At 32.5% G+C, this 22276-nt stretch overlaps 1 long non-coding RNA gene across 1 annotated transcript in view; it reads left to right on the top strand.

Moving 5' to 3' along the window:
• Window positions 1-7682: 7682 nt before the first annotated feature.
• Window positions 7683-22276, top strand: part of LOC140449639 (uncharacterized) — a 58257-nt gene continuing 43663 nt past the window's right edge. Inside the window, exons 1-2 of the long non-coding RNA XR_011951852.1 lie at window positions 7683-8093; window positions 18667-18911. This is a non-coding gene — a long non-coding RNA (uncharacterized lncRNA). The remainder of the gene's footprint in view (window positions 8094-18666; window positions 18912-22276) is intronic.

Raw genomic sequence — 22276 nt, forward strand, 5'->3', positions numbered from 1 at the left:
GGAAACAGATCTTAAAATACCGTCACTAGCATTGTTACTAGAATATTCATCTTCTTTGTACCGGGTGTACTTTGCTCCATTAAAAAATTATGTAACACAATGCATAATTCACACAAGAAATAAAAACTAGAATTGGAAAGGCTCGAGCTGCTTTTGTTAATATGAAGGACATTCTGGGAAGTCATGAAATTAACTTAAACCTGAAAATGAGATTGGTTAGATGCTACATCTTCTCGATACTGCTGTACGGAGTAGAGACTTGGACTTTAAACAAAAGCAATACCGATAAACTAGAGGCCTTCGAAATGTGGATATACAGAAGAATTTTGAAAATACCTCGGACAGACAAAATAACAAATAGTGTAGTTCTTCAAAGAATGAACAAAGAACGGGTTGCTGTTGATCACGATAAAGAAAAGAAAGTTGGAATATCTTGATCATATAATGAGAGGGAAAAAGTACCGATTGCAACACAATGCATGCAAGAGTTATAGTTTGAACTTTACGAGGTGATAAGTTAATTGTAGTTAACAATATCCTAAATCCATTTTTCAAAATTCCAAACGCATTTTCTACAACTCTCCTGGCTCTTGATAGCCTATAGTAAAATATTTTGTTATCGTGTGTTAAATTCCTGTCAGCATATGGCTTCATAGCTTTTGTAGTTAATGAAAATGCATCAAAAGCCACAATTACATTTTGTATTTTTAAAACCCTTCCTGACAGGCTCCTAGCATTAGGGCAGTTTAGTTTGTTTTCCGTGAGTGCTGCACATTATCTGCTATTTTGAAAAACACCACCATGACTTACTCGGCCATTCACTCCAAATTTTACATAAGTAAATTTATAAGATAGGATATAGGAGCACGAAATTTAATGTGTTTGCACTCCATAGCCTCTCTGCAGTTTGGAAATTGCCAAATATTTTTAAAATTTTGGGATATTTCATCCCATTCTTGAGAAGTTCTGGGTATTTACAAATAAAAATCTGATGTAGGTTGTGGTTGTTTTTTAAATTTTTATTTACCTGTTAATATGTGCTTTTTAAAAGATTGTAAATTGCCTTACAAACTTCAGGTATACATTTAGTTATAGTGGTTTCATGAATACGAGTTACATACATAAGTGATCTATAAGTTTCACCATTTGCTAAAAACCGGGACACCACAGGAAAGACGAGGGAAATGCAGGTCATCAACTACTATACATAAATATACAAATCTCATCTGAGCAGTCATTACAAGTATCCTTCGAACAGTAACTACTATACACAACTCACAAATATGATTATTGATATACGATAACATTTTATTGTATACTATATTTTATCTACAACAATTACTATTTTACAACGATATTCAGATATAATCCAATTATAACGAGGACTAACAAACGCATGTTTACCATTCTTCCAGTATGTTCAAACAACTAACGTATATTACTCGATATAGATATGAGTTGGATGATCAAAAACCGATAAGGAAATAAACGTTCTTTACAAGCCACATCTGAAACTATCTTACCGATTTTTCTATCAGATGTCGCTATTGCGTCCATAACGAAGTCATGTTATTGTTACTTCTAATAAGACAGAGAATTTTATTTTTCACGTTAAGAACGGCTATGAATAACTATTCTGATGAGACTTTTTAAGTCGAAATACGTATCAATAGATACATAGACGCTTTGAACGTGAAATAAAATCTTTTCTGTCTTTTTCATTTTATTCGGATCTACTCTGTATGAGTACGAGAAACAAATTCGTTAGGATTTCTGCCTAGATGAATAGACATGTCGTGGAATGCAAATTTTAGATTCCCCATGTCTTCTTTAACATCTTTATCATCGTCTGGTCATGTCTTGCAATTTTTAGAAGGCTCCAGATTAAAGCAGAAATCTGAATTTGTTTCGAAACTATCTTACCGATTTTTCTATCAGATGTCGCTATTGCGTCCATAACGAAGTCATGTTATTGTTACTTCTAATAAGACAGAGAATTTTATTTTTCACGTTAAGAACGGCTATGAATAACTATTCTGATGAGACTTTTTAAGTCGAAATACGTATCAATAGATACATAGACGCTTTGAACGTGAAATAAAATCTTTTCTGTCTTTTTCATTTTATTCGGATCTACTCTGTATGAGTACGAGAAACAAATTCGTTAGGATTTCTGCCTAGATGAATAGACATGTCGTGGAATGCAAATTTTAGATTCCCCATGTCTTCTTTAACATCTTTATCATCGTCTGGTCATGTCTTGCAATTTTTAGAAGGCTCCAGATTAAAGCAGAAATCTGAATTTGTTTCGAAACTATCTTACCGATTTTTCTATCAGATGTCGCTATTGCGTCCATAACGAAGTCATGTTATTGTTACTTCTAATAAGACAGAGAATTTTATTTTTCACGTTAAGAACGGCTATGAATAACTATTCTGATGAGACTTTTTAAGTCGAAATACGTATCAATAGATACATAGACGCTTTGAACGTGAAATAAAATCTTTTCTGTCTTTTTCATTTCCCTAGTGAATTTATTAAGGAGATAGGTCGATATGATTCCACGTTAGTAAGGGGTTTACCCTTTTTGGGTAGCATGATTGTGTTTGCTATTTTCCAAGGAGTAGGAAAATAGTAGTTTTTGAGACATGCATTAATAATTTTCGTGAGAAGTGGGATTATACTCTCAGGAAGTTGCTTTAGACACCTTCTACTGATATTGTCAGGTCCGGGAGAATTATTTTTGCCTATTTGGCAATAACTCTCCGTTTCTCTGTCAGTACTAGGGTCCATAATTGGGACGTGGTTTGGAGTTTGATGCAAGAGAGTATTTCTTACTGTGAATTCAGTTTCGAGTTTGAATAAGCGATCAAAGTTAGGGTTGTCTGGGGTGCGAAAATTTTCGTTGAGTGAGTTTTTGAATGTCTCAGCTTTTAGTTCGGGAGAACTAATAATTTGGTTGTTAATCAACAGATGAGATGGTTGTGATAGTTTTTGTTTTGTTAGGACTTTAAATTTGTTCCAGAATCCAGTCCCATCCCTGTAATCCAATTTCGATGTAGTATCCTCCCACTGGCGAGCCTGTAGGATAGATATTTCTCTCTTAATTCGAGCAGAGATGCGATTGTATTCTGTTTTGACAAGGGGGTCTCTGTTGATTTTGTATTGACGTAAAAGCCGCCTTTTTTGGTGTATTTTGGCAATGATGTATTGTGGAAGTGCCGGTGAAAATGGTAGAATGGTTTTCATTGGAATTGAGTGATTGATTGCCTCGGTTAGGAGGTTTTCAATTTGGATTACACTCTGATCGATGTTTTCGTTTGTATTTAATTCGCCTAACTCAGGAATATTGTTGTTTATGATATTTTGGAATTGTGGCCAGTTTGCGTGACGATAATCTCTTATTTGTCTGGGAGGAGGTGGGATTTGTGGAGACATGATATCAGAATTAACTAATATCGGGAGATGGTCGGACGTTATTGTATCGCCTATGTGGCATCGATCGTCGAACCTATGCATCACGCTGCCTGTAACAATGATGTGGTCCACGATAGATTCCCCATTTGCGTTCAAAAACGTGTAATTAGTGTTGGTGATTCTTATAATTGGAAGGTCTAGAAGTATATCAGTTAGTCTGATGCCTTCCTGATTTGTAGAATGATCGCCGAATTGGGTGTATCTACAGTTCAGGTCGCCCATGAGAATTGCTTTATTTAGAGTAGAGAAATACTCTAAGAGTTCTAGAGAAAGCGGGCTTGCTGGATGCCTGTAGTAAGAGATTATCGTAAGGGTTTGGTTGTTAGGGAGATGCAGATCAATTGCCAGGAAGTCCACGTTGGGTGGAGGGACGTTTTGTGGAAAAACGTGGGGGGAGTGTGGTAGTCCGTGTTTGATAAGGATACCATTCCCACGGGAAACCTGACAGCGGCTTCGGTAGATTGTTGTATATCCTGCAAAAGTCGGAGTGTTTCGACAAAGTGTGTCAGTTATGGCGAGGATTTGGATGTTATGATTTTGCAGGATATGTTTGATTTGGGGTCTCTTTTTAGAGATCCCTTGGCAATTAACTGCACCGATTGTGAAATCCATTAACAGTGGGTTTAAAAGTTGGGATGGAAGGATATGTCGACATTATTACTGTGACCAGACAATACAATTGTGTGGCCGAATATTTTTTCAATCACGGAGCTCGTGATTGAAGTTATAAGGTCCCTTCTTTCGGGTAGGATATTTAGGAGCACAAGGGTGCTGAGTTTAATTGTGTGTTTTTAAGGTCGGTGGTTAGATCGAAGGGAGGAATTGATCTCTCGATCGACAAAGGTTGAGTTTGTCGGGAATCTGTGGGTTTTTCTTGCCTTTTCGGGCATTTATTATAATATGCGGGGTGATCACCGCCGCAGTTAGGACATTTGGGATTTGTTTGGGTAGGACACTCACTGGACTTGTGGCTTTGTCCGCAATTAGGGCAGACGAAGGTTCTGTGACGGCATTCGGAGATGGTGTGGCCGTTTGTGCAGCATTTACTGCAGTATTTTGCGGTTGGAATAATGGGATTTGCTCCGTGAGGGAGCTCAGTGTAATGGATGAGTCCATCAATAGGGATGCCATAGTTGAGCACATGTGAATATTTATCAGACGAGGGTGTCAGGACTTTTATGAGGCGTGTGTCTTTTCCAGTCTGTAAAGATTTGACTCTCCACAGTCTGGAGACAGGAATTTCTTGCTCAGTTAAGATTTGTTTGATTTCTTCCTCAGTGTAATCGTGCGAAACGTTCACAATGAGGAATAGATAGTTGGTGGGTTTAGGGGCTTGATTAGTGGAGCTGTGATTTCTAGATGTAATTTTGATTTGAGTTTGTCCTGTAGCTTTGTGGACTTTTTGTTGCATTTCCTCGGAATTCAAGGAGTGTAAAGTTCTAAGATGAGCGATGCCGTGGCTGAGAACTTTAAGAGAATGTATCTTTTGATACAAAAGAGGTATGCAGTTTAGGATTCTGAAAAAGGTGCGCTGGTTGCACAAATCTTGAGGGATGTCCTTAATGAGGTATTCGAAAGTTTTGGGATTGTTTATGGAGTTTGTGATGTTAGGGTTTGTTTTTGGTTTAAAAGATGAGGGTGCCTTAATTGCGTTGGCGAATGATTTGGATGTAGTGGGTTGTGGTTGTGTATTGGATGTGCTAGGTTGGATTTGTTGAATTTGTAGTGATGAGGGGGACGTGTTTTGAGGGACTGAGGATTTTTTTTATGCAGATTGTTGAAGAGATTGCGATTGAGGGACTGATGTCGATTGTTTGGTGGATTTGATTGATAATTTTTTATGAGAAGAGGGTAGAGGAGGATATTCGGAGTCAAGTTTGCTGAGCATAGGATGGTTCGGATCATTCATTTCTATCTCCCTGCGCTTCATGTTGAAGCGAGTTTCAAGAATTAAAATCTCCGTCTGGAGGTTGGTTAATTCATGAGCGGATGCAATAGGATTGTAGCTAGATTGAGGCGGTTCAGGTTCAGGATCGTTTTGTAATATTGGGGCGTAAGGGTTGGCAGACAGTGCCGCGGTCTGTGATCTAGTCACAGACCGGGAGGAGAGGGCTGACCTGGTTGAACCAGGCATTTTTCGAAGGGATTAAAAGAACGCAGAGTGCAGACCGCTTAGCAGGCCCCGCAGCCTCACGGAAGCCAGGGGGTGGTAAAAACCCCCGAAAAAAAGGCTTGTTCTACTAAACGTGCACTCTGTTGAAACTAGATGTTGGCCTTACTTACCGCGCGTTTTACCACGCTGCTATAGGGTCCCTCGTTGAACGTCTTATACCGGAATATTATAATCGTCGTTCTCACCTATTCGCCCTGCAATTTTGCCAACAAAAGGACAATTTCCGGGGCAAGTATATTCTACTGAAACCCCGTACTATCGAACTTTATTGCCTACCACCAGGCTCCTAGGCTTGTCTAACGATTATTTCCAAGACAAACTGTGCTCTGCTATTTTCAGAGTAAAAACTCTCTCAAACTTCCCGCCGACGTTGTTTAGAAGAAGGTGTGTTGCCAGTGACCTACTTCTTCAACGTCTCGTACAGGAATGTTGTTTTTGCTTGCGCAGGAAAAGATCGACCATTCTTTTTATACTCCGTAAAGGACCATCAAATATTCAACGTAACGATATTTCAGGTATATTAACAAAGAAAAATCAAATTAAATACATTTTTAGAGTATATATAGTTATAGAGTATATATAGTTTTAGAGTATATACTTTTGATGTGAAAATTGAAAGTAAATATATTATGTTATATGAAAGAAAAACTCAGCCATCAAGTAAAGATATGACTACCACAATACGCTACGGTAACTCTAAGACAGAAATGGTGTACATGAAATAATAGAAAAAATGTACAATTATCTGATATAGAAACACTGCTGTACATAAAATGATAGAAAATGTGTAAAATATCTGATATAGAAACACGTAAGGCAGAAAGCATGGATAATAATGATAGAAAATGTATAAAATATCTAACATAGAAACATGTAACACAGAAACGCTGTACATAAAATGATAGAAAATGTGTAATTGATAGATCTTGACCTTTAAAAACAAACTCACTTAATAATCTTCTACTAACTTTATCTACAATTGTATTCAATGTCTAAATATCAGTATTACAAAAACTGACTACGTACCATCAATTACATTTTATAGATCAATTTAACATGTTCCTGATTCTTTCTCATTCATCTTCTATTAATTGCATATTTCCACCTTATAATATCGATAATACTGTCATAGTAATTGTTTACTTTAACTTATTCACTAAAAATTGTCCTATATAAGAATTTACTCTATAAAATATAATGTATTGTGGTTACCACATCTCCCAAATAAATTAAAATCAAATATCATTTAGATATTGCAACGAAATAGCCCATCTCCGATGCGTGGTACACGTTACAGTTCTTAGAAGTATGGAAAGGGAAAAAAATAGATGGAAAGGGAAATATACGGATTAAGTGAAATACCAACGCAATCAATGACAAAACAGATACACAGAACCTAAATAAAATATATTTCAATCTGATTTAAAAAATAATAAATATAACATCATTAAAAAATCTTAAAGTAATAACATATTTCCACCTTTTTCAAAAACACCAACGATACGCTCATATAAAAATAATAAAATAATTAATTACTAATGACAGTGGTGAAATTCCATTCCACTTAATATTAATTTTTAACCATGACGATATTAAAATTCTTAGAAAGAATAAAGAAAGATATTTAACGGTACGTTTAGGGGTACAAGCCCTGCACTACCTGCCTGGCTGCCTACCGTACATAATTTGGATATTACCAGTCAGTTCAGAAAGTTATTACAAAAGTAGGTCGCAAAATCTCGTAAGCTAAACTCGCTATATATAGCTCGCAAATATTCTCTTCGCTTATTAATATCTCATATGTATTTGTAACTAAGTAGTTGCACTCGCATCGCATTATTCATAGAAATTATTAAGTAAATCATTTATAGTAACCAGTGTTTTCTAAAACCGCAGTTATAGTTTTCATATAAACAGTTAATCTATTCAAACCAGTAGTGTTGCCAGTAGTTCGCTTTAAACATAGAAACGACATTCCGCTAAGCAATTCTATTTGCAATTATATTATATATAATAGTGAACATAGCCTCGGTGAAAAGTGTAGTAAGATATTCCATATCACAGTGTTTTCGGACAGATATCAGAAATTGCTATTTAATCTTAGCATTAAATATAAGTTAGTGTTTAATCTGTTTTTCATTCCAGCCCCTGAGCTGGTGGTCCTTCCGCCTTTAATTCTTTAAACGAGCCTGTTTCCATTCCATTTTTTGGTCCATATTCGAGCTGGATTAATCCAAGTATTATAATTCATATAACTTTTTTCCGAAAAATAGAACTTTAAACACAAACTTTCTGCAAATCTAAGACTTAAGTGCGCGCCGGCAACATTGTGAGACAAGGGTGGCGATCGTGAGTGCAATTCCAGCCGGCTGTTGTAAGGGGCTCAGCCGATTCTAGGAAGGGATAATTTGAAAAGCTGACAGCGCATACCCAGCTTGAGTGGTAAAAATTCCAAAGAACTATATTTTTGTATTTACATAAGAAACAATAAGACTTCCTCTATTAATTTCGATAGGACGTTCGCATTTTTCATGTTCGCATTTTAAATATTTACATAGATATTTATTTTAATACTGTCTTAATTATATAACGCCAATAGTGTTATATTTTTTATAGTTTAATTACGCAATTATTTTGGTAAAGAATTTATTTTGATTCATATTTTAATCTAATTAAATAATTTGAAATGGCCACCAATAATACAGTAGTTTTAAAAAATCAGCGCACTAGCTGTAAGGCCCAACTAACACGGATAGAAAAATTTGTAAAGTCGCAAGTAGATAACCCTCATTTAGTTAAAATTAAATATGAAAATTTATCCGAAAACTATAAAAAATATCAACAAATTCAAAGTGAAATAGATATGTTAAAAGATTCAGATTCAGTGACGTTCGATACTGAGGAAAATGAGTCTGTATATGAGAGATTTGAACTCGCGTTAGCCCAATTGCAGGAATTAATTGAAAATTTGTCTACATCTAATAAAATAGTTGATAGTGTTTCAAATGTAAAGTTGCCTGATATTAATATAACACCGTTTTAAGGGGATCCACAAAATGGATCTTTGATTTATTTTCTTCGCTTGTATTGAACAATCCCAAATTAAAATCAGATAGTGAAAAGTTCTACTATCTCAAAAGTTTACTTAGAGGGCAACCGCTTAGCTTAATAGAATCTCTACCCGTTACAAATCAGAACTTGGATGTCGCTATTTCAACGCTAAAAAATAATTATGAATTATATTATAATCGCGCTCCCGTCGGTTGATATATTTTTTGAATTTTTAAAAAAACGCTATACAATACTGGAAAACTTAAATATGTTCGACGGTAACTCAAAACCCGGTAATAGTTTTAGTAGAAACTCGCATAAAGATTCTCCCAAGGTAAACTTTCACGCGAAGGTGTCTGATTCGACTATGAGAAACAGTAGTTCCAATGGTAAATATTGTAGTTATTGCAATGAGCGATCGCATTCCACATACGTTTGTACAAAATTCTTAAAATTATCGCCGCAAGAGAGACATCAATTTGTCAAATCAAAATCTCTTTGTTTTAATTGTCTGTCAAATATGCATATCTTGTCGAGTTGCAAATCCTTGTCTAGATGTCCTGTGGTAGGGATCATCATTCGCTCATTCATTTAGAAACTAATTCGTCGCGAGTTGGAACTCAGCAAAGGGTTCAAAATGTATCACAAAATAGTCAATCTCTGAGACATAATGGAAACAAAATTAACGGTTCTACTAAAGACGCTCATTTGTCCAATCCTTCTCTAACACAAAATAGTACTTTTCTTACTCAAAATTCGCTCGCTAATTTATTGGTATCCGACACAAATATCGCTAGTAATCAAGGTTGTTCATTTATAGGTACTACTAATTTATCCGCCCTTAGTAAAAATAATTGCCAAATCCTTTTACCTACCGCTCAGGCAAAAGTATATTCAAGAACGGGTAAACCATTTTCTGCCAAATTAATTTTAGATTCAGGAAGTCAGCAAAGTTTCATATCGAAAGACTTAGCAAATCGATTGCAGTATCTCACTAGAACGCAAAAATTATCCATTTCCGGTCTAGGAAACAATGGCCTTGTTCAATCAAATGAAATTTTAGATATTGTGTTACACTCCAAAATTAATCCTTATCAACAATTTGATGCTTCTTGCTCAGTAATAGATCGAATTACTGAGCGATTACCGCAAATCGCTTTAAACCCTCATGGTCTAAAAATACCCGATCATCTAATACACGAGCTGGCCGATCCTCATTTTTGGGAACCCAGCAATATTGATATATTAATAGGTGCTGATCTTTATTTTAGCATAGTAAAAGGCGACCTTATTTCACTAGGTCATAATCAACCCACGCTTCTAGAAACTGCATTCGGTTATGTAGTTGCAGGACCTGTTCCTAATTTAAGCCACCAAAAAGGCAATTATCGTGTCCCAACAACACATTCTTTTTTATCTGTTCAGGACGAAAATAATCTAACCGTAGGTTCCGACGGTGAGAAAAAGATATATGTTCAATTTTGGAAAAATTCTGGGAATTAGAGGTACTTCCCTCGCGATGTTCTAGTTCTGAAGAGGAAGAAATGGCCGAAACGCTCTTTGCCGCTACTACTAAAATTTTAAAGTCAGATCGATATCAAGTTGAAATGCCGCTTGCTTGCTCAGGAATAAAACAATTGGGTGATTCATTCGCCATCGCAAAAAGACGCTTTCTCACACTAGAGAAAAAATTTTCAAAAGACCATAGTCTTTTCAGAGAATACAAAAAGACAATAGAAGAGTATTTATCCTTAGAACACGCAAAGGTCATACCGCTTACACTCACCAATTGTTTAAATGAACATAAATATTTTATCCCTCATAGAGCAATTTGTTTTGACCGCTGATATCAATAAAATGTATCGCATGATAGAAATATCTCCGCATCATCGATATTTACAAAATATTCTCTGGAGGGACTCACCCTCAGAAGATTTCAAGTGTATTGAATTATCTCGCGTTAGTTTTGGTCAAAATTGCTCTCCATTTCTAGCTACTAGAGTTATTAAGGACATGGCCCTTAGGAACTCCCAAGCTCCACTCGCATCTAAAGCTTTATTAAAGCAAACATATATGGATGATATCCAGGAGGAACCGATAAGTTTCACGAACTTAGACAGCTTTATTCAGAATTAAATGCTGTTTTAAATAAACACGGATTTTATCTTCACAAGTGGTGCTCGAACGTACCACCTTTTCTGCAAAAAATTTCGCAATCTGATACAGTAGAGTTTGATTTGAGTTTAGAGGAAGCGCCATACAAAATTATAGGATTAAAATGGAACCCAATAGTAGATACGATAAAAATATCCGCGAATACTTCGATTGACCTGGAACCAATAACTAAGCGATGAGTTCTTAGTTGCATTAGCTCCTGTTATGACCCGCTTGGGATAGTTAATCCCTTAATTGTTAACGGTAAACTACTCATGCAAGAACTTTGTAAACTAAGGGTAAATTGGGATGACCCAATCACCGATCCAGTGATATTTAAACAATGAAAAACGTTCTTAACTACCCTCGCTAAAGTAAATAATATTGAAATACCTCGTTTTATTTTTGTAAACAAAAAAATCACAAAAATTGATATCCACGGTTTCTGTGATGCAAGCCTAACCGCTTTTGGAGCTTGCATCTATCTTGTTGCCCAATATAGTGACAACTCATTGTCTAGTAATTTAATTACCGCTAAGTCTCGTGTTGCTCCACTCAAAAATAAACTCACTATTCCAAAGTTGGAATTATGTGCAATGGAACTACTTTCCAAACTAGTTCATTAAATGATATCTATTTTAAACGATCACGTTACAATCGATACGATAAATTATTGGTCCCATTCACAGATTGCACTTAGCTGGGTAAAAAATCCCGCAAACAGTTACATGACATTTGTATGACTTTGAATTGTAGAGACAATTGCGTCTCTACAATTCAAAGCTTAAGTATGATTTCTATGTGGAGACATATTCGGTCTCATTTGAATCCTGCAGATATGCTAACTCGCGGCAATTTCGACGAAAAAATGCTAGATTTTTGGCTACATGGCCCTGAGTTCCTGCGAATGTATAGTTTTGATTTCGATAATTTTAATTGTTGAAAACCTACCCTAAATCAAATTTCTCTTGTAATATCAGATAAGGTGGACTCGTGGACAACAATGTTCGCACGCTTTTCCAAATTTTCCATGCTACAACATTCAGTAGCATATGTTTTTCGGTTCATTTACAATTTAAAAAATAAACAAACAAAAATGTTAGGTCCTTTAACGGTCGATGAACTCTCGCATGCGCATATGTTCATTGTACGCCAAGTTCAGTTAGAAAACTTTTCTAAAGAATTTTTACTTTTGACAAGCAATAAACCTATAGATAACAAACAATTGCTATCGCTTAATCCTTTCATCGACAAAACTGGTATCTTAAGAGTAGGTGGTAGACTTCAGAATGCAACGATTGATGACAGTCAAAAATTTCCAATTCTCTTGCCAGCTAATAATCATGTAGTTTCTCTCTTAATAAAAAGAGAACATTGCCGACTGGGACATACTGGTCCCCAAAATGTTCTCGGTAATTTAAGACTACGATACTGGCCGCTCAGCGGCCTAAAACAAGTTAAAAGAATTATAAAGCAGTGTTTGGCGTGCTACCGCTTTAACGCACATACTGCTTCTCAAATTATGGCTCCGCTTCCTATAGATAGGGTACAGAATACTCGTGTTTTTAGTAAAACCGATGTAGACTTTGCTGGACCCGTGTATATTCGTTCTTCCCGCTTACGCAAAGCTTCAAATTTAAAATGTTATATTGCCTTGTTTGTCTGCATGGCTACCACGCAGTTTGTCTGCATATTTATTGCATTATTGCAATATTATGATAAAAAAGATGTCAAAAATTTGAACAAAATATATTTTAACTTAATTTAAAAACACATAAAAAGACAATCTCAGAACGCCTATGATGTTAAAATAACTGATTGTTTAAACGATAAACTAACATCAATAAACAACACATTAGATTTAAAATACATTTTACATGTAGTGACTTAGTCCTATGTTTTTAATATTATTTTAATTGTGACGTCTACTTGTCAGTACCGAATTTTTACATGCTTGGTAAATCAAAAGTTTAACTTTTAAACCGTATTATGTCTGTCATAAAATGTTTTTTTAGTCAATATTACTTCTTGAAAAAGACATGGATTTCCTGCCGAAACGTCGAAAAAATATATGAAAATGTCTTAGTATCAAATCAAATTTTTCTATGAACCTAAGCCCAATAAAATCCACTAAAAAAATATATATTAAGGTTCAATAACTAAACTCAAACAATATATATATATATATATATATATATATATATATATATATATATATATATATATATATATATATATATATATATATATATATATATATATATATATATATATATATATATATATATATATATATATATATATGGAAAAGGATAATGCGAGTGAATAATAAAAGTAAAAAGTAATGGCATGTCTCGCAAAACAGAAAACCAAAAATGGTATATCGATGGAAGGCAACTGTATATACGTATTTCTGACTATTGGTCGTCTTCAGTACGGTGCAGCCAAGTTAGAAAAGGAGCATATTAACTTGGGAAAGGATCAATACACGAACATATACAGGAACATATATATATATATATATATATATATATATTGAAATGATATTGGACATAGGAGGAAGAAAAATAGCGTTTAAACAAAATAATAAATAATTTATAAGTTATATACTAGATAATATTAGATATAAAAAGTATTTGGTTATTTTAATAAGTTGTATACTATAGAATATATTTATATGAGGGCATTCTTAAGAAATTAGCACATAATAAGTAAAAGTTTTTTTTTTAATAATTATAATATTGTAAATATATTTAAGTGAGCTATGTGCATAGGCAACCAAATATACTCTGAAAGTGACGTTTAAGTGATGGTTGCGAATGTAGAAGTGGGGTTATTTATTGGTTTAAGATGTTTAATTTACATATAGTTACGGATTTGAAGTAGTGTAGTTTATTAATTTAGGTTGTTTAATTTACATATAAGTTTATATTCTGATCTGAAAATTCTAAATGTCAATAAAATTCTCGATAGAAAAGTAAAGAATGCTCTAGAACACATAATTTAACCTTTGTTTACGGTAGAACCTTCGCGAATGGTTATGTCTGTGAAATGGACATAATCTAACATATACTTTTTCGAGAACATTCAGATATGTAGGAAATAGAACAATTCGAATATGATTTCTTGCCACATGGTTCTGGAACATTGAAAAGGTATAAATACTCGGTGATTTGGATTCAAAATAGCCAGTCAGTCAGTCAGTAAGCAGTCAGACCATTAGTAAGAAGACAGACACAGTTAGTTACAGTTAGTGAAGTCAGTTGTTCAGTAAGTTCAAGATAGTCAGTCAGAAGGTCCAGATGTGCAATATAGTAAGTTCAATGAAGATTAAGAAACAGTATAAAGATAATATTATTGAAGATTAAAAATTATGTTATATATAAATGGTGATTGGATAATGGAAGAAAGTATTAATTGAAAATTAAATTTATATAATATATTTGGTGATTGGATATTGGTGTATTTAAAAGAATAAATATAAATGCTATTAAGAGGAAAAATATTTTAAATTGGTGGAAGCTGATAATTAGAAAAAGTAATTTCACAAAAACAAGGTAACCGAAGCTGAAAACGAAGACATTGAGTGGTGATTACAATCTATATAGTGGAGAACAGTTTCATTTAGGCATTCAGTGACAGAAAGGTACAAAATTTTGTTAATATAATTTAGTTAGTGTCATAACAATTTCAATTTTAGAGATAGTTTGTTTAAAATTTACATTGTCTATATAATTTAATTAGTTTCATTTTAAAGATAGTTTATTTTAAATTTTACATTGGTTATGTTAGACATATATGTGTGTTTCATAATAGATACAATAAAGATAAGTTCAAAAAGTGCTTACAAACTAATTCTTTGAGAACCGCGATAAAAACCCTATATAAATATTATTGAAAAACACTCATTGCTCATTAAAACATCATTCACTAATAATACATCATCACAATATATATATATATATATATATATATATATATATATATATATACTATCTACAGTAACTATATATAACTATATATATACTATCTACTCTATATATCTACAATAACATCAACATCAACAAAGGGTTATTAGAACTTAAAGACATTTTATTAGAGAATTCATACCCAATTAAAATAATTAACAAATTTTTATTTAACAATCCTAATAATAGAATGATTGACATGAATCAAACAAGAGAAGCAAATCAACAAATCGTGCAATCTCAATTTACTTTCACATCACTACCTTACATACCAACATTAACACCTAAACTAACTAAAGTCTTTGCTAACTATTCTGATATTAAAATTGCAACTAAAAATGTTAAAACATTAGTATACAAAAACTAAATCACCTATTAGTATTATGGAAAGTTCAAATGTAGTTTATATAATACCATGCGAAAATTCTGATAAGTCATACATCGGACACACATCTAGAAATCTAATAGGCAGACTAACATCACATAAAAGTGACCTTAGAAATAATAAAAATACGTGTGCATTAATAGATCATGCAATTAATAAAAATCATTCATTTAATTTCAATGAAACTAATATATTAAGACGTGAAAACTAATTAAATAAAAGAGAATTCTTAGAAATGGTATGCATAAATAAATATCAATGCGTTAATAAAAAAACTGATATTGATAAACTAAACAATATCTATAATTACATTCTATCTTACGAAAATTAATACTATAATTTTCTAATATTAGATTTTCTGACTATAAATACTATAATTTCAAAAAATTTAAATATTCATATTTGGCGCCACTTTTTTACGTAACCATAATAACAATCAAAAGCTAGTTATCAATAACAAAAAATATAATAAACAGAAACAAGTGTCTTTCTGACATAAATCAAACATCAACATAATCAATGTCATAATGAATTTCTACAAAATTAAATAAAATTAAAATATTGTACTTCATAACTACATAATTTTATTAAGTTAAGTTTTAATGTTTTGTAAATTTGAAAATTTAATGGATTAACCTCATGTTGTAAGTTTTTATACTAGTTTTATACAATGCTATTTAATTATAATTTCATTGTATTTACTGATACCATATTTTAGCATATCCTGAAGAAGCAAATAAATTTTGCGAAAGCTTGATAAAGAACAAAGAGTTTCACTTTCCTGCCCTATTAATGACTGCAACCTCATAATAAAACTTTATATATATATATATATATATATATATATATATATATATATATATATATATATATATATATACAGGGTGGTCCTTAAGTAATTGTACAAACAAAAACCGTAGATTCTTCACTTTAAAATATTACGATTTAAGCCAACTTGCTTTAATAAAATGTTGACATTAAGAAAGATACAGGGTGTTAAAGTGTAAATTTAAAATTTTATTTTTCGTTATAACTTTTACGTTTGTAAATATTTTTGAACAAAAATTTACAGTTGGATGCTTTTGAGTAGGATAAATTATAATTTTATACTTACCTTAATGTAGCTAATAGAGGGCGCCACATATAACACATGTGTGACATAAATTTGCGCCTAACTTTTTTACTCTTTAAGATAGCTCTATCTATGTTAAAAAATATTAAAGATACATTATTTTTACAAAGAAAAGGTATACTTGTTAGTAATCTGAAAATTCAACCGTTTTCGAGATAATCGCATTTTATAAGTCAGCTGCATAATAATTCTTACTTTGATATTTCTGCGGTAAGGCACTGAATACCTGTAGATAAGCATAATTCATAGTTTATTCTTATTAAAACAACTTAAAGATGATAATGTAACATCATAAAATGCTTTGTTATGGGTGCTAAATGTCTTATTGGAGAAAATATTCCTCATCTTCTTTAGGTGCCGTGTCCGTATTCAGACATTAGCCGTCATCATGTTAAGCTTAAGCTTCTATAATGGCGTTGTATTACTTTTTCTCTATTGTAAAATGCTGAAAACCCAAAATATGTGATTTATGCAAGATGGTGCATCACCACATTCTGGAGAGAAGGCAGTTAGAACATATTTAAATACAACCTTTCTGAACGTTGGATTGGTCGTGGTAGTCATATTCCTTGACAATGTGGTGAGATATTGATATAATTATTTAATTCATAAAAAATCCGAAAAAAATACTTATTATTCATTACGTAAATTGTTTACTCATTTTTATTAGGACAAATAAAAACTAGAGCACAGGTATTGATTGAAACATATGTGTCTTGTTTCATAATACTTTTGCTACAAATCTAACCTTAAAGACTCGGCATTTTTATAAAAACATCATCGTTGGCCTAATAACCGATATTGTTATAAATATAGTAAACACACATGCAATTTAGTTCAGCATAATATTAGTTCGTTAGTAAATCATAATAGTCCATTTGTTCGAGATGTAATTATAGTTACTCGTAAGCTGTAACGTAATCATATAAATAAGTAATGTCATCGATAGGTTATTCCGTGTATATATAAGTAACTAATGATCGAGATACATCAAAGTTTATTACATTATTTAACCTCTACGACAGATAAGATGTAGTTCCATAATGTACCATAAGATTTGGATATGTATTCAAAAGAATATATTCATCCATAATACACTATAGCCACCACGTAGCCCAGAATTTAATCCGCTTGATTTTGTTGTATGGGGCGCATTAAAACAACGTGTCTATAAGAATCCCATAAACATTTGCAACCAACTATGAGAAGTAATAAATACTGCAGCAGTTTATTTAGAACCAATGCTGCTATTTAATATGAGACGATCTTTTATGGAATATATTGACAAATTAATTAAAGAAAATGGTGGACATATCAAACACTTACTTTGACAAAAAGTTATATTATTTAGTTTAACTATTTCTTAATTTGGTTTGTAAAAAAAAATATTTTGATTATGATTTTAATTTAACATAAAACGTAAAATGTTTGATGTAAAATCCTATTATTCTATTATTTTGTCAAATCCTATTATTAATTATCCTGCTAATATATTTATTTTATTTAATATTTCGTTAACTATTAACTTTAGTTAAAGGTATTTTATACCGAAATTCAGAAGTATTAATGTTTTTGTCTATTTTTTCTTCGTTGCCTGGAGTAATTGCCTTAAATCAGAATTATGCAGCTGATTTGTAAAATGCGATTATCTCGAAAACTGTTAAGTTTTAAAGTTATTAACAGGTATACCTTTTTTGTGTTAAAATAATATATCTTTAATATTTTTTGTTCCAAATGCAGGTAGCTTAAAGAGCAAAAAAGTTAAGCGCAAATTTATACCACATATGTAGCATATGTGGCGCCCTCTATCAGTTACATCAAAGTGTGCATCAAATTATAATTTCTTATATTTAATAGTACCCAATTTTTATACATAAAGGTTTACAAACATAAAAGTTATAACGAAAAATAAAATTTTAAATTTGCACTTTAACACCCTGTATCTTTCTTAATATCAACATTTTATTAAAGCAATTTGGCTTAAATCGTAATATTTTAAAATGTAGAATCTACTGTTTCTTTTTGTACAATTACTTAAGGACCACCCTGTATATGTGTACCTGTAGGTACACTCGGTCATCTATGTTATGTTGGAAGACAAAAGTTAATAGGTACACATAACTTTCGTTGAACTAAAAAGGGCAAAATATACAGTGTCAATAACAAAACTTTGGAAAGCACTTCTTAACATTCTATCATCCGGATTTGGAAAGGGCTACGTTAAGGATGCTGCGTGTTTTCAAAATTGTAAAAAAATCTTGTGAAAATAAATACTGCTACTATATCACCTATAACGTTATACATATATTTATTTTGTTGTTTTAGGTTGAAGTAACATATCCGCTGTACGAATCTTCGGATGTAAATCTAAAAGATATTGAAGACCTGGATGCATATGATACAGAACTCATCGAATTAAAAAATTTAAACTATCAGGAAGTAGAAGCTTTTTTTTAAACAAAATGGAGATGATATATGTCAGTTGCAAGAGAATTCTGAAGAGATTTTTGTCCATAACACAGCTAAACTAGCGCTTCAAATTAGGACAGAACAGCATATTTACAGAAAAGGTACGATAGTTAATTCTAAATAGTACATTCTTGATTTATTTGGCTCTTAGGTAGTGTTATTTTCACAATATTCTTTTCCTACTAGTATAACAATGTACACAGTATAAAATATTAGAATTAAACTAATTATTCAAAAAGTTAATACTTAAAATTAACGAAAAAAACCCAGTGGATGAAGTATTAAATCTCCTATCTGCCATAATAAGGCTCTACAGATTAAAATAATGTTAGTCTTATTTGCAAGGACCTCTTCTTTTTAGTTCTACATGGATCCTTGATATCCACTATTTCTATAGAAAACTCTCTTCATTTTGTTTCAATTTTCGTTGAGTAACTAAAAAATCTACATCTTTAGTTAACTTATCTCTTTTTCAAAAAATGATATTTTTAACCCCTTTTAGAATGCAAAACATGGTTTGTAAATATTTATAGTCTTATATTTGAAATACAGTCTTAGTCTGCTTGATAAATTGTATTAAACTTGTACGTTTTTATCTCTCCTATTAAATTAAACCAAATGAAGTTGACTCCTCAAAATGACTGGTTCATTCCTTAAATTTATTTATGTTACAATCCAGGCCTTAACCCAAGCAGACGAACCTATTAACTCCACCAGGAGGTAATAGAAGAAGGGATACACCAAGACTGAGATAAAGGGTTGAAGCAATTGGATGGCAGCGGTTGGCGATGAACATAAATAAGTGACGAAATAGACTACGAAAGGTCTGGGCTTAACTAGGACAGTAGTACAATTTATGATGAGAGAAGAGATGTTCATAATTGCCGTTTTTGTGCCCTTCATACCTCTGTGATTTCAAGTCAAGAAAATGCACCTATAGCCTATAGCCAATTTCATGTTTTTGGACCTCTGGGGGTTTATGTTTCGATTCAGTTATTATATAAAATTTAATTGAATTGTCTTTCTTGTAGAATATAAAATGCAAATGACTAAAAAGTGTAATGAATCCAATATTCCTAATAAACCTGGAAAAGTGTTTAACATTTGGTGAAGAATGAAACATGTAAGTACAATCAGCAATACTCGAGTGGTTGGCAAGAAAACCAGTGATATTTAAATTTTAATAATAGAAATATTATATCTATAAAAATAATAGAAATATCTACTGATGTGTGTGTCGTTTTTAGGCAAAAGAAAAGTTAAAGGCAAAACAGGCAGAAATAGCTCTAAAGGAGCTCTTTGATGATAATGAGGAAGAAATAGGTATTAAACACACACACACACACACACACACACACACATATATATATATATATATATATATATATATATATATATATATATATATATATATATATATATATATATAGGGTGGTCCTTAAGTAATTGTACAAACAGAAACCGTAGGTTCTGCACTTTAAAATATTACGATTTAAGCCTACTTGCTTTAATAATGCATATGAATCGGTCATTTTAAAAACCACATATATCCACATTTTATCAAAAATAACTTTTCAACGTTATCATGTAGTTTGTATACTGTATCCAGAAATTTAGTGTCTCATTATTAAAGTTGTTTTAATAAGAGCTGTAAAAATGAATAATCCCTTGTAAATACTCTATTGTTGTATAATTATCACAGCTACCAAAGCTGCCAGGACCGGCATAATAGCCAACAATAGCACAATTGTATATAGGTACATATAACCAGATTAAATATTATCATTCAAGCATAATGTCAAAAAAATCTTTTTATAAACATACAAATTTTCTATAATTATTGTTATTAATCATTATTTTAAGTCTCAACGAAGAAAATGTTTTGTGTTTTATTGGCACTGGTTTTCACACTGGCCAGTCAATTTCATAATGATTTTTTTAGACTATAACTTATCACTAACTGAGAGGTGTAATGTGTAGTGTCTGTGTTGAGTAAATGTCTTGTTACTTTAGTAAAGTCGACTTCATTGTCTTTACAAGGAGACACTAATTGTATCTGAACGTCTGAGATCCCTTCGGTGAGTACCGATTTACTCGTTTTAAAAGGTTCATATTTATTCATGTTGACTTGTTATGTTTAAGCGGATGTTATACGTATCAGCGGATGCGCAAGCGCCCTGTACGTGAAATCAAATCTTAACTGTCTTTTCCTTTTTATTTCGATATCGATACCTTTTTGCCATAACATCGTAAGTGACAAAATTAGGGAAAACAGTTTTATTGAAGAATCGTATCTATCAAGCCGCCAGGCACCTCCCAGCAACATTATCGTAAGGTATAATAGCATAGTCTTGGAGAAAAAACCGAATTTGCTGTAACGTAAGTCACATAAAAATGTGAACAAATCTATTTTGTAGTTGTGAAAACATCGCATGGTCACCAAAACATCGTAAGGTGCAAGTCACGTGGTACAAAAATTGCTACTTACGATGCAGCGAAGTGCGTTACGATCTATTAGTGCACTGTGTATAGCCGCAGAATCAGAACGTAAGTACCACAAAATAATTTTTTCGGTAATTATTTATGGTTTTTTACTTTTGCTTTGGGCTTAAAAGATAATAAAACGTCGAAAACAAGAGGCTGGAAGAATCAGAAGACAATGTTCGTACAAGTATATAATTAGGTGGAATGATGTGGAACACGAGGTGTGCCAACAATTTTTATTGAAAACCTCGGATATTTCACAAATGACTTTGAGATATACGAAAGAAAACTCTACTTCAGCCTCATTTTCCAAAATAGATCCGAGAGGTAAGCATGTTCCACATAACAAGACTGGGACAGAGCAGAAGCAGAATGTTTTAGATTTTATCACGTTGCTACCCGCTGTTCCACCTCATTATTGCAGAAATAAAACATCGAGGCGACATTTATCCACTGAATTTCGTAATGTATCATTCTTATACGAACTTTTTAAGAAGAAACAGTTAGAAAATGGCATAACTAAGAACGATATCGTTTCCCTGTAAGTGTTCTGAAAGATTTTTAAGGCAGAATTTAATATCGGATTTCACTTGCCGAAAAAAGATAAGTGCAAAGTATGTGAAGTGAGAAAAGACAAAGATTTTAAGGAAATAGAAGAAACAAAGCAATTGTATGAAAAACATTTGGAAAACAAAGAAAAATGCAAAGACTCATTTCTAGCTGATCAAAAAAAAACTATCTTAGATTCAAAATTTTTATGTGCTAATTTCGACGAACAGAAGGTGTTAAACACACTACATGGACAATTTGCTCTTGTACTACACCAGAAAGTATGCTTATTACAATCTTATAGTTTACGAAAGTGGAACCCAAAATGGGTTTTGTTATTTGTGGGGAGAATATGACGGAGGACGTGGCAGTAACGAAATATCTACCATAATCTACAAATATTTGCAAGAAGTTGCATCTAATGATCCCGACT

Source organism: Diabrotica undecimpunctata, chromosome 9, assembly GCF_040954645.1.
Source record: "Diabrotica undecimpunctata isolate CICGRU chromosome 9, icDiaUnde3, whole genome shotgun sequence".
Classification (NCBI taxonomy): Eukaryota; Metazoa; Arthropoda; class Insecta; order Coleoptera; family Chrysomelidae; genus Diabrotica; species Diabrotica undecimpunctata.